This window comes from Electrona antarctica, assembly GCF_951216825.1.
Source record: "Electrona antarctica genome assembly, chromosome: 10".
NCBI lineage: Eukaryota > Metazoa > Chordata > Actinopteri > Myctophiformes > Myctophidae > Electrona > Electrona antarctica.
In genome coordinates, this window is record NC_136791.1 from 8519445 (window position 1) to 8532478 (window position 13034).

At 41.8% G+C, this 13034-nt stretch overlaps 1 protein-coding gene across 4 annotated transcripts in view; it reads right to left on the minus strand.

Annotated features, from left to right (window-relative positions):
* Positions 1-13034, minus strand: part of LOC306931175 (neurexin-1a) — a 528074-nt gene that overhangs the window by 189263 nt on the left and 325777 nt on the right. The window lies entirely within an intron of this gene.

Here is a 13034-nt window from a genome sequence, read left to right on the forward strand (position 1 = left end):
TGACATATACAAACAGTACCACCAGAAACACATAGATAAGCCCTAAATGTGTACTAGTGGACTCCTCATATGCCACAGCGTCTATGCCCATGCGCTACACATTTTAAAATGATAGTATTTCTGCATTAATTAAAGCAGTGTCCTACCTATTCCGAAGGAAACCTGAACAAGATCTTAATTTTAATGATCTTATGTAATTAATTATGTAAAAAAATAATAATAATAATTGCCACGGACATGGACAAGTCTTGCCACAGACACATGTATCGTGTACTGACATGATGACCCTGAATTAAATGTATGATATATTATGGTGCTCTTATATTAACCCATTTTGGGCGGGAACCCCTTTTGGTGTTTTAAAGCATTATGTTATACTTTAGCTATTGAAAAATAGCAGATCTACAAGCTCATATGAGCTTGTAGGTCTGCTATTTTTGAAAAATCGTTAAAATGTGGTGCAAATCATTGAATATATATTTCAGAGCGAACATTTTTAACTAAAATATTTGCTTCTGGGGGGTCCCTGGAACTACATATTTTGAGATGGGGGTCCGTGGCCCAATAGAGATAATTCTGGGGGTCCTTGACATGAAAAAGGTTGAGCACCACTGACATAGAAACATAGGTTTTTCAGATTTTTTTTTTGGATTTAGAAGCCTTTTCTTTTATCGACCTCAGTCAGGTCTTTTTCCACACCCTGGATTTTGCAGTGTAGGACCACTCACTGTTGGGTTAGGAAGAGGACACCGTTACAGTAGGCTACGACAGGCCTCCCTGCTGCAGGATAATGAATTAATCTGCACTTATTACCTTTGTTGCACTGCATGTCCTCTCGTCACTGATCAGAGATGATCAGAGGAGATGAGCCTCGCCAGATCAAACGCTTCCCCTTATTAAGCCATTTTGGTCGAAATAAAAAAACGTTCGCTCTGAAAGAATATTTATTCAAAGATTTGTGCCGCATTTTTACAATTTTTCAAAAATAGCAGACCTACAAGCTCGTAGCGCGCCACTCGGTGGCGCGCTATGAGCTTGTAGAACTGCTATTTTTCAATAGCTAAAGTATAACATAATGCTTAGTTAAAACACCAAAAGGGGTTCCCGTCCAGAATGGATTAAAAATGCAATGCTATAGCCCGGGAGTTCTCCTGTGCCCGCCAGCTGGCCAAGGTGATCGCATAGATGAGATATTGGGAGTGGAGGACCCCACGCATTTCCCAATGTCATGAGGACCTAATGGCATTAACTCTCCATGAGTCCGTCTATTTCTAGCACCTGCACTTAATGAAGCGCGAGGCTCATATGAAACCGCTCCATTAGCATGTTAAATATAAAACTGTCATTTGAGGCGAGGATGGACATGACGGGCAGGGTGGGGGAGGGGGAGCTCTGTTTTATGACTTACAGTAAGTAACGGTTGCAACACCGCAATGTAGAGATACTTATGTTACAAGAAATTAAAAAGAATACGTGGGTAAAAGTATAATTGTAGTGAAAATGACAATGATATTTTACTGAACAAATGATCCATCTTGTTGCTATTGTGCTTCATGCCTATAGTGTAATACTCTGATTTTGTGTTGTTTTTCAGTTTGTTTGTTTGTTTTTTCTTTCTTTCTTTTGTGTTTTTTTCCCCTTCTTTTTTTTTGTTAATCGTTTTGTATGTGTAGAGTGTATACGTTATAGGAGCCTCTCGAAAAGTAGATATTGTATCTCAAGGGGTTTTTCCCTAAATAAAGAATTTCAATAATAAAGTACAGAGGTACACACACGCGCACACACATTTATCGTGTTTCATTTTTAAGGGACTGCAATGGAAATAAACCGTTGGCTTTCTTGCATTTATCCTTTTGATAGTGGTGTATAATTATGTGTATTTCAAGCAATCAAGTGTATACACATCATTTATTTAAACTTTGAAAATTCATATAAAGTACAAGTGCAAAGTACTTGTAGAGTAAATGCACTCAGTTACTTTCCAACGGTCTAATATGAGATCCAGCTTCAGGGCCACTGCATGCTTGGCTGTAAGGTCAGAACCACAGACTGTCTTTCCTCTGACCTCCAGCGGCTTGGCCTCCTAACGAGCCTCGTATTACCGCCGCTGCCGAGAAACTGGGGAGGAATCCAATCATAATCACATAGTAGTGATGGAAATATGAAAAGGAGAGATGACATTATAGATCTGTTTTCGGTCGGCACCTAACACTTTCATTATGGTTCTATTTGCTGCCATGGGGTTCCTGTAAATGATCGCGGTGCTGATACACAGAAATAGATCGCACAAGATGATAATTTTCCCTCACTCGCCCCCATGGGTGGCGATGACAATTATCTTTGGAGATGCGTTGAATTCAATAAACTGACAGCTTCTGCTTTTTTTTGTGTGTGTTATTTTATTTTTTTAACCCATTTAGGACCGAGGCACCCTGGGCAAGACCTACGCTGTAAAGACTATAATGTTTTTGGGCGGAAGTTGCGGGATTTTAGCGGAAGTATCGCCCAAGGAAATTATGTTGATGCTTTACAAATCAGTTTACATTCTCCGCGAATGAAACAAGTGTTGTGATTGGTCGGGAAAATATCGTATCCGGGGGGAAATACATCTGACGGATGTTCCGGAGGATACATCCGCCGATAGCTTCTCTGCCTTACGTTGTGACGAGGCTTTTCTTTTCGCAGATAAGTAAGCCTGGGACCGAGGCTAAAACCGAGGCCAATTCAAAAAAGAAATGGTTTCTAAATCCTAAATCCATGTTTGTGTCATTGGTTCTCAAACTTTTCCATGTCAAGGGCCCCCGGAAGCAAAGCCCCAGAAACAAAGATTTGAGTTAAAAACGCTCTGAAAGAATATATATTGAAAGATTTGCGCCACATTTTCACAAATTTTCTAAAATAGCAGATCTACTTCCATGAGTTCTGTAACAGTGGTTCTTGGACTTGATGCTGGCACGCAGTGTTGTGCCAACTTGTGCCTGAACGTGTGTTCATTAACTGGTTTAGATTTTGTGAACTGAACGTACCGTATTTCCACTTGATGAACGCTACTGTGAATGTGTTCAATCGTTCATTCTGGCGTTTGTGAACGGCACTCTCTCACAGTATAACTTCATTCAAGAGTGTTGTGCCAGATTTCCATAGAGAAAACCTCCGAAAATTTCTGAAAACCCAGCCGAAATAATTGTATGGAAAAGCTACAGTAGTACTGACCCACATGGTAAAACTGTAGCGATGAAAGCTGCAGCTGCTACTAGTACATGTGGACTGAATTGGCGGTTAAAACAACAACTATTTATAACTACTTCAACGATGAACTTTAGTTAAACATTTTGAACTGAACTATTCCATTTTAAAATGTGTTAATTGAACTTTGAATTAGTTCATGTAGAAAGTGAACTTTTCAAACACTGCTGGCATGGCACCCATCAGCGTGGGTACAGCTGAGCCTTGATTAGTTACCTTTGAGCACATGGTCTGAACTTGGCGATAAACATGGTGGTCATTATGGTGACTCTATGTACTGTGCTGTGCATACGTTCTAATCCAACAAAATAATTTGACTGATGGGTCAAATCTGGGTTTCAGTGGGAAACTATCTTTAATTTGTTGTTGTGGTCATTATTACTATTGTGTGTCTGGGGTAGTTCAGGCGGTAGAGCTTTGGTTCTGGGTTCGATCACAGGCACTGCCAACTCAGCGTAGGAGTAGCGTGGCTTGGTTAAGTACTGCGCAAAACTATAATAATGCTAATATAATTTGGCCAAATCTTTCTGCTGCCTCCCCTAGGAGGAATACAATCAAAACACACTTAATAATGTCTATTGGTTAACATTTTAGTTTCCAGGAAAATCATTACAAGGATTGATGAGGACAGTATTATCCAATCAAACACTACTGCTATCTGGGTGGAGGAGTGACCTCCAATCAATGGGTGGTGAAGAATCACTGCCATGAGGGAACACCACGGGTCAATGAATCAATTCATTTTTCCCATGCCCTACCTTTCAGGTTGCATTTCACCTTTCGGATCAGGTATTTGATGAGATGGGGTGCTAATTGTAATGTTCGTTTGCTACGAAATTAGGGTTATGTGCAGAAACGCTCCTAAACATAGCTATATAATTACCTTTGATATCTTTAATAATCTATAAATTAAAAGCCTGTGCAGTGCATGAGTGCGTAGGATGTGGGCCTCACATGCTCTGTGTATAATTCAATTATAAATCACACTCTATAATGGAGAATAATGATATCAAGGGAATGGAACCTATTTTAAAGATTACCAAGATTATGGCTTGATCCATAATATCAATCCTTGACTTATTTTTTATAAATAATAATTACTATACTATAATAAAAGCTCTAGTGGGATGAACCACGGCCAGGTGAGAAGATAAAAAAAAGATTGTTAAATTATCTGCAGATTACATTGTAATTTTAATGAAATTGTGCAAATCATTAATTCTCATGAAGAGCAGTTAGGGGTTAAGTAATCCCTAACCCTAACCCTTGCATAAAAACGGGAGCTGGGAGAAACAGGGGTTAAATGTCTTGCTCAAGGACACTCTGAAGTTTGAAACTATAATCCAGGAGGAGCTGGGGATCAAACCAGGAACCTTCCGATTTCCAAGCAGCCGCTCTACCTTTTGAGTCACTGTTTGTGTGAAAAAAACCAAATGTACAATTTACAATTTAGGCATTTATAGCAGACGCTCTTAATCCAGAGTGATTTACAGTAAGCAAGAACAACACAAGGTAATAAATGAATATAGTCATCAAGAATCATAAGCAAGCTAATAACCTAATATCTGTCTAACAGTAGATTATCTGTGCAGTGAGGCTATGAGTATACATTACAGTGTAGAGTGCATCTACATGCCTGAAGCAGGTCAGTAGACCGAAAGCTTGCTAAATAAATAAATTGTGCGCAGATCTGAGTGTGCGGAGCTTCCCTTTATTTTTCTAGAGTGCATCTACATAAAATGCTAAATTATAAATCTAACAAAATGCTAAATTATGAATCTAACAAATTGCTAAATTATAAATCTAACAAAATGCTAAATTATGAATCTAAATGACATTTCTAGCCTTAGCATACACCTGTAAGGTAATCGAGGCTAGTGCAAGTGCTACGGCAAGTGTTATGGGGCAACATGGAGTCTCAAGAGGTGAGTTGTCAGACTGAGGCGTCAGAAGATTGGGAGTGAATCTGCAGTTCTGATTGCAATGGGGAGTTCATTCCATAGTTTTGGAGCCAGAAGACGTGTGGTGTTGTCCCGGCGTTTTGAGTTAATGTTCTGCCAGCCTCCCTGCGTTGGCTGATCTCACATTGCCACCACTTTTATTTGTTTCAAATACCTGCACCGCAGTCATCAAAACCTAATGGATATCTCACTATATTTACAGCTAACATGAGCTACAAACTATTCTTAAATACGGCATAGATTTTAATATAACGTTCAAGCATTTAGGGCTAATATGTGTTGGTTTTGTGGCTTATGACTATTATCACTTATCAGCCGACTGCCTAAGGCAACTTTTATTCCAATTGTTCATGGATACTGTGCCAACGTTGGAAGATTTTGAATAAACACAACTTAAATATATATTTGAATCATTGATAAGTGGGATAATCCACTTGGAGTCCTGCGGTTATTAAAAAGTCATGCAATTAGCCCCTTGCGCCGTGCATTATTATTTTTGGATAACTGTACAGCTCATCATGGATTATCCCATGCTTATTTTTATACATGATGGGTTATACAGGAGGAAAAAAAAGGTTGGAAGAAAATCCACTGAACTGAGAGCATTAATTTTAAAGTAAAACTCCATATTGAATAAATTCAACGTAGTCACAGTTTCTGTGTCCTCAATCACACTTTACACCATTTTCAGCATTATTAACTTAATGTTCAACCCTAATCCGTAGCTACAGTAAATGCTATAAACACTAAACAGACATGAATACTGTATGCAGCCATTTTACTTTCTCTTTTTTAATCCAAAATGTTCGGGATATTCTGCCTCCTAGTAATAATCACAAATACTTTTTTGATTTTGTAATGCCATAATATTGTCCACATACCATATCAAAGGACACCTGGAAAAATGATGTGAGAAATCTCGTCAACCAATCTATCCATTTCCTTGTAGTAATAACTGGACATTTTGACAGTATGAGGCAATTAACTGCTAGTTGCATTCGATACTAGGCGTGTTATATAATCATGCATAACAAATGAGAACAGCTTGCAATTGCAGCTCAAAGCAACCATTTCCATCAACAGTTGAGCAGTAGAAGTTAGAAGGGAGCGTATGGCTGTCTGTCACATTGATATCAGGGGAAGCCAGCTGCACGCCGGCAAATGGATAGCGAGATGATAGATGCGTGCAACGTCCTTCAAATCCACCTTCCCTCTCCATCACCCAATTATCAGTTCCTTTATCTGTTCATTTTGTTTCTATTGAACGTACTGGGCGAGCTTCTCACAACAATTAAAACCTGCTTTGTTCGCCAGCCTTTGTTCGTGGAAAAAGCCATTTCCTGTCTTCAGTGAGCAGCCCTGGGGAGGGCAACAGAAGTCAGTGGCTAGTTGACTTGCCATAATCCTCTCTCGGCACAAACAACACCGTCCCTAATAATTGGGTGCTGGGTAATAAGAGAGAACCGGCAGACATGAGGAATAGCTTTATCACGAGTTGTGCCAAGGAGCAACCTTAATGACCCCATGTAGAACTGAAATCACTACAAAGGGGAGTTTTAATGAGCATGTATGAGAGGGAACGACATTGGCCCAGCAACACACAGCGTGCCTATATGCGTGCACACTGTGTTGTGCATTACCTTTCTCATGTAACCCATCTAGATGATTTTAAATCAACCATGATAACTAACCATGATAAAAAAATAAAAAACGACCCCCCAGAAAAATCCAGTGTTACCTTTTCCATTTGTACTGTACTCCAAATGTAACCGTTAAGGGTCCAGTTGGTTCCAGTTGGAAACTCTCAAGAGTTTAACCCATTTAGGCCTGACGTCGAAATAAAATAAAAAGTTCACTCTGAGGTGGCGCGCTATGAGCTTCTAGATCTGCTATTTTCCAATAGCTAAAGTATAACAGAATGCTTGAAACACCAAAAGGGGTTCCCGCCACAAAATGGGTTAAATAAACACTGTGGATTCTCTTTTTCTCCAGCGCCAACCTCTGTGGTTTTCAGTGATAAATTCTGCTCTGAGTCTTTATCAGATTGACTGGAACAGAGCTGTTCACTTTGCAGTCAGCAGAAAACTGCCTGGCCACACGGTACTACATCAAACCATAGCAGGGTGTGGCTATAGTGGCTACTGTACTGCCTGCTGTTGGCTCAATAAGTCTGGGCTTATTGGGGTGTATACAGCACAGTCAATAGAAAGCGGTACAGTTCACCGCCCCCTGATACTCGCTCTCCACTGCTTGTCCAGAGGAGCTCAAACTCCTACGTGGAATGAATATATTGTTGATAATCGATACAAATGTTGAAAGTTCAATATTGTAACTGTGCATGGAATATAACGACTTGGAACAAGAAAGACAAACAGGAATTTAGAATAGATGACCTCTCTCTCTTTGCTTTGCTAATTAACTGTAATTAAATTAAGAAATTGAGTGAGAGAGCTAAGCGGCACATTAGTGCATGCTTCCCATATTTGTCATCCTTATTAGAAGGTGCAGGCATGAGACGCAATCTGTGAAAATCAAACAGGAAAAGGAGAACGTAGGTAGGGGCACTGAAGTCAGCCATAAGCAGTACAGTGACTGAAGCAGTGGTGTGCACAGATAGACACTAGGGGGTGCTAGAGCACCCCCTGCCCTTTTGGCAATGTGCCCTTTTGGGAAAAAACAGTGTACACTGTACAGTATGTGGACCATGGTGACATTGATCAATTCTTGATAAAAAGCTTCCAATATATTATTTAGGCCCCACAATCTATAAATGTCACACTATTAAGGCAACCGACCGGTTCCACGCGCTGCACAAGGTGCCCTTTTTTCACTTGAGCACCTGTCCCTCTAAATGTCTGTGCACGCCACTGGACTGAAGAGAAACGAGAGAGAGAGAGAGAGAGAGAGATTTAGGAAATACAACCATAGCCCTTTGATATGCTACTCTTGCACACTCTAGGTTATGAGAACATCCAGAATTGGCCCTCACATCCAGCAGCAGCAAAGCAGTTGTATCATCCCCTAATCCATGATGTAACATCATCACATAGCTCAACGGCTTATAGGGGAGGGAGGGTGGGGGAGAGACTGATGGAGTAGGCTATCAATTATGTTTTTTTCTTAACCACTTTCAACCTGGTGCATGTGACTCTATTTTGTGCATGTCATTATGGTGTAGGTGGTGTAGTTAGTAAGCCGGTACAGCTGCCATTTTGGACAACAGTTACAGGGCTCAAGAAGTGGTAGAAAAGAGTTGATATTTTGGGGCTTGGAACTTGCGAGCCATAAATAAATAATGTATTGAGAATATCATCACAGTTATAGGATTTAATATGGGAACACAAATCCTTTATGAGGGGAGGGTGTTACCGTCTGTGAAGTTATCCCAGGTAGCGCTCCGGAAAGACATCAAACACTTTGAATTTCAGCTCTCTGGTTTCTAGCGTCGGAATGGAGGCGTGTGTTATGTGCATAATTGTGTTAATTAAAAGTGCGATGCATTTGAATTGTTCCTTTGTATTGCATTGTGGGTCAAAGGGTATCTGCATGGATATATCCACTGATGTCTGCACACTGTACAAAAATCATCAGGCGCATACCAGCCTCTTTGAAATGTACGCAAGTCCTTTGTCACTTTAACATTGATGGGATTTAATTCCTCAAAAGAGTTTGATATATCTTTGTTATTGAGATAATTTCGGCCTATTCATGATTGTTATTGAAGTCCGATGCCCATATCTTAATCACCTCAAAATCACAGAAAATGTACACTTCGGTTTTGTAATTTAGGTCCATTGTGCCATAATCCACGAGTAGAATAGCATTTTAATTATGTATTATGTGATTATGAATTCAAGATGATTGTGTTTTGAAAGGCATGCAGACTTCAATAACAATCATGAATAGGCTGATAGATCTCAATAACGGACAGATTTGGCACGATAAACTCTCTATAGTCACACTCATCTAAAGAGACCTTCAACACTAGTGTTCTCATGCACCGTCCTCTAAACAGACCCCCTACCCTCTCCGTCCTCACACTCCTCTAAACAGACCCCCTACCCTCATCCTCACACTCCTCTAAACAGACCCCCTACCCTCTCCGTCCTCACACTCGTCTAAACAGATAATCCTTCACCTCGTCACGACTGGGCCTCGGGGGGGGGGGGGGGGGGGGGCAGCCACAGCGACCGTCCTCCCTCTTCATGGCAGAGGGACCATCGGTTCATGGCTGAGGTGAAAAGCCCAGCCCCCCGGGCCCGTAACATTATGACACAAATGCTCAGTCGACCAGTGTCACTCAGAAACCCCCCCGTCCCCTGCCATTCCCCACCCGCCGCCCACCCCCCCTCCGCCACACTCACTTCCCCTGAGCTCCAAGTGATACATGAGCCCTGCCTGTGGGGCGGAATGGACCATCCAGGCAGAGCTGACAGGGCCCACTGTCTTAATTGAGCAATACAGCAAACGGGCCCCTTGTTGCCCCCACCACCACCAGCTGCATATCTGCTCCCCCGGCCAACGGCCTTGGCTCTGGATAGAGGTGTCTCACAGCATCCACGCTTTCTAATTCGCACCCTCGTCATCGGCCAGCTTCATTCGCTCCGTCCTCAGACACAGTCCTTCCTTTCTTCCCTTTTAAGGTCAGCCATTTTGTTGGTCGGCCATTTGTGTTTCGCTCCGCGTCCAGCGTTTTCATTTGTGCTCTAGCCAACAACATTTTTTTAGGCTGAAAATGATCAAAATGTTCTCTTTCCGGTTAAAATACCAGCTTCACTGATCTTTCTTTTTTCTTTCTGCCTTCCAGGCATTCGTGTATGTATGATTTAGCCTCAGTGCAGTTTTCATGCGCTGAGCAAATGTTTAGCGTGTGTAGAATATTGTAGCCTTGTGATGTTCTGTTGGAGCTGTTGTTTTCATTATTGGGAAGCCAACAGATGTGTGGAGTATGACTGCAGTTCTAATTACCGAAAAAAAGGACAAGTGCGGGGGATAATTGCACAGAGGAAGTGAGGCGGAAAAACAGAGTCCAGAGCCAAAGCTGGGAGTCTGGAGAGAGCTTTAGATTTCTATATGCAGTTCAACCTGCATCAGCACAAACACTAGCTGCTCTCACAAAGCAACCATGTTAGGATTACATGAGGGTAATGTGCCACACTGAATAGATTTATCTATCAGCTCTGTTGACAATAACTGAGTTATGTTTTATGGAACTCTCTTGAGCATGCATAATTGACAAACTCTGGAGCCAGTGATCCACAATGCTAATAAAATAACAGAGGTAGAAATGTGAGGAAAAAACCTAAGAAAAACATGGAACTCTATACACACACCGTACAGTGTCTCCTCGTTGGAACAGATTGCCCACTGGCTGGAGGCATGCTCAACCATGGAATGTGCACGTACAGCCGTACACACAGAGAGAGAGAGAGAGAGAGAGAGAGAGAGAGAGAGAGAGAGAGAGAGAGAGAGAGAGAGAGAGAGGGAGAGAGGATATATTCTCTCTGGTATATGTCCCTATGCTATTTTTTGTCTGTCCCCAATTTACATAAATCAACCTTTTACTGACAAAAGGAGAAGTAATTTGCAATACAAGGTCGACAGTAGACTTACAGAGAGAATATTTTCCTCTTGGCTCGACTTACTGCCGGTGCCGAGTTGAGTTGGCTTTAAGTCTCAGAATGCCATATTGAGAGGCAAATAGATTTTGAGTCAGGTAAAGATGAAAACACCCGCAGCAAAATGGATGACTTCCAATGACTGTGAATCAGATTTGCTCAATGTTTATGCCATGAGAATTTTCAAACAGCTCAGCAATTGCAATTCATCTTGCCTCCTGACGGTGTGCACTGCGTTTGTTGTGCATTTGTGCGTGCAGCCGCGCATGTGTGTGTGTGTGTGTGTGTGTGTGTGTGTGTGTGTGGCGCACGCTCGCGGAGCGTGTATTTTGTGCGTGCATTTACACACGTCCGTACGTGACTGCGTGTGTGCTTGGATGCACGTGTGTGTGTGCGCGTGTGCGTGTGCGTGTGTGTGTGTGTTGTATGGCTGACAGGTAGGCAGATAGATGTTTTTATTTAGGGGGACAGGTATTTTTGTACTATGTTTTGTGCTGTGTTTTGTGCTACCCCCCCCCCCCCCCCCTGAAACCCATCTAGTTGTTCATATTAAGGTGTCATATATCAACGTTACATGCTGCATCCATCCATGATGGTGTTCACTGCCTTCATGTAGTTTCTTCTATAGCTCATGCCCTGGGGACAACGGGAATGCCTTGGCCTTAATTGCAGGATTAAACATCTGCCTTGCCTTAGCGCTGAGGCTCCTCACTTTGCAAGTAAAGCCTCCACTAAACGTTGTGATGTTATTTAATTAGCCGCATATCTTATGGAAATGATACAATGTGAAAATAGGGGAAGATCAAGAGAAATAAATAGCGACCGTTTTTTTCTTTCCGTGGGAGTGTGCGCGTGTGGCCCGGCGTGTGCGTGTGGCCCGGCGTGTGCATGCGTGTGCGCGTGCGTGTGTGTGTGTGTGGGGGGAGTGTAACTATACAAACCTACTGAACGAAGTAAAATCCTATTAATGTATCCATTTGTAACTCTGCAAGCGCACAAATGGAACCACACAAAGCCCTAAGCAGGGTCCCATTTGTACACTCTCAAAGTTAAATTGACGTTCAGTATTTTCCAGTGTTTGATGATTTATATAAAAGCCCAGCACTCTGCCTCGCCCACATCAACAGAAACAGCATGAGGGAGCTAGGCTTCTAGTGTCCGGTATCTTGCTAGAGATTAGATTGCTGTATATAAAAAAAGATATATATATACAAATAAAAAATAAAGACAGAAACATGCGGGTAATAGTAATCTCTAACACTATGTTGCAAAACGTGCTAATATTAGCCCCCGTGTTTAGGCGGTGGGCAGGCGTTTATTTCTTTTATTTATTTATTTATTTTATGTACTTTTTTATCAGTTCTTGCCAGCAGTCCTGAGGCTACAGGAGATGGAAAGGAGCAACGAGGAAGGTGCAATCCCACACAATCCTATTAACGTGGATTATAGGAGCAGAGCTTTTCTCTCTGCATGCTGCACTGCTGCAGGTGAGCGATTGTAAAATGCAAAAGAAAAGAATAGTTTGTGACATGGCTGGCTCTTATACGCACCGAGGTCTCTTCTTGCTACATGGGTGCATCAATTAATTTCCCATTTATGTACAAATACCATATACTGCGCTTTGTCTGAGACCGTCTTTGTGACTATAAGTCTATATTGGTGTTATCCAAGAGTTATGAACCCATTCAGGCCTGACGTCGAAATTTCTAAAATGTCTTTTAAATTCTGACAGTTTTCTGTCAGGATTTGCACCACATTTTCACGATTTTTTCAAAAATAGCAGATCTACAAGCTCATAGCGCGCCACCGAGTGGCGCGCTATGAGCTTGTAGATCTGCTATTTTTCAATAGCTAAAGCATAACATAATGCTAACACCAAAAGGGGTTCCCGCCAAAAATGGGTTAATGTCATAACTTATATAGATTATATGATGGCAATACCATTCCAAATACTGTGTTACATCTGCACACTCTCAATTAAAGTTGCAATCTGTGATGTCCTACCGGGGATCCTAACCCAAGTCGTGCATGGGTTTCGGTCACCCAAGACAGAATCCCTTCCCTGCTTAGCCGGGCCGTTTCTGAGATTCAGGCAGTATACCCCAGGTTCTACATTTAGTATAGGGAGACCCTCTCTGAGTGCCACAATTGCGAACAAAGTGAGCACTAACTATAGATGCTGGCCAAAACTGTCTGTGTGTCTTTGTGT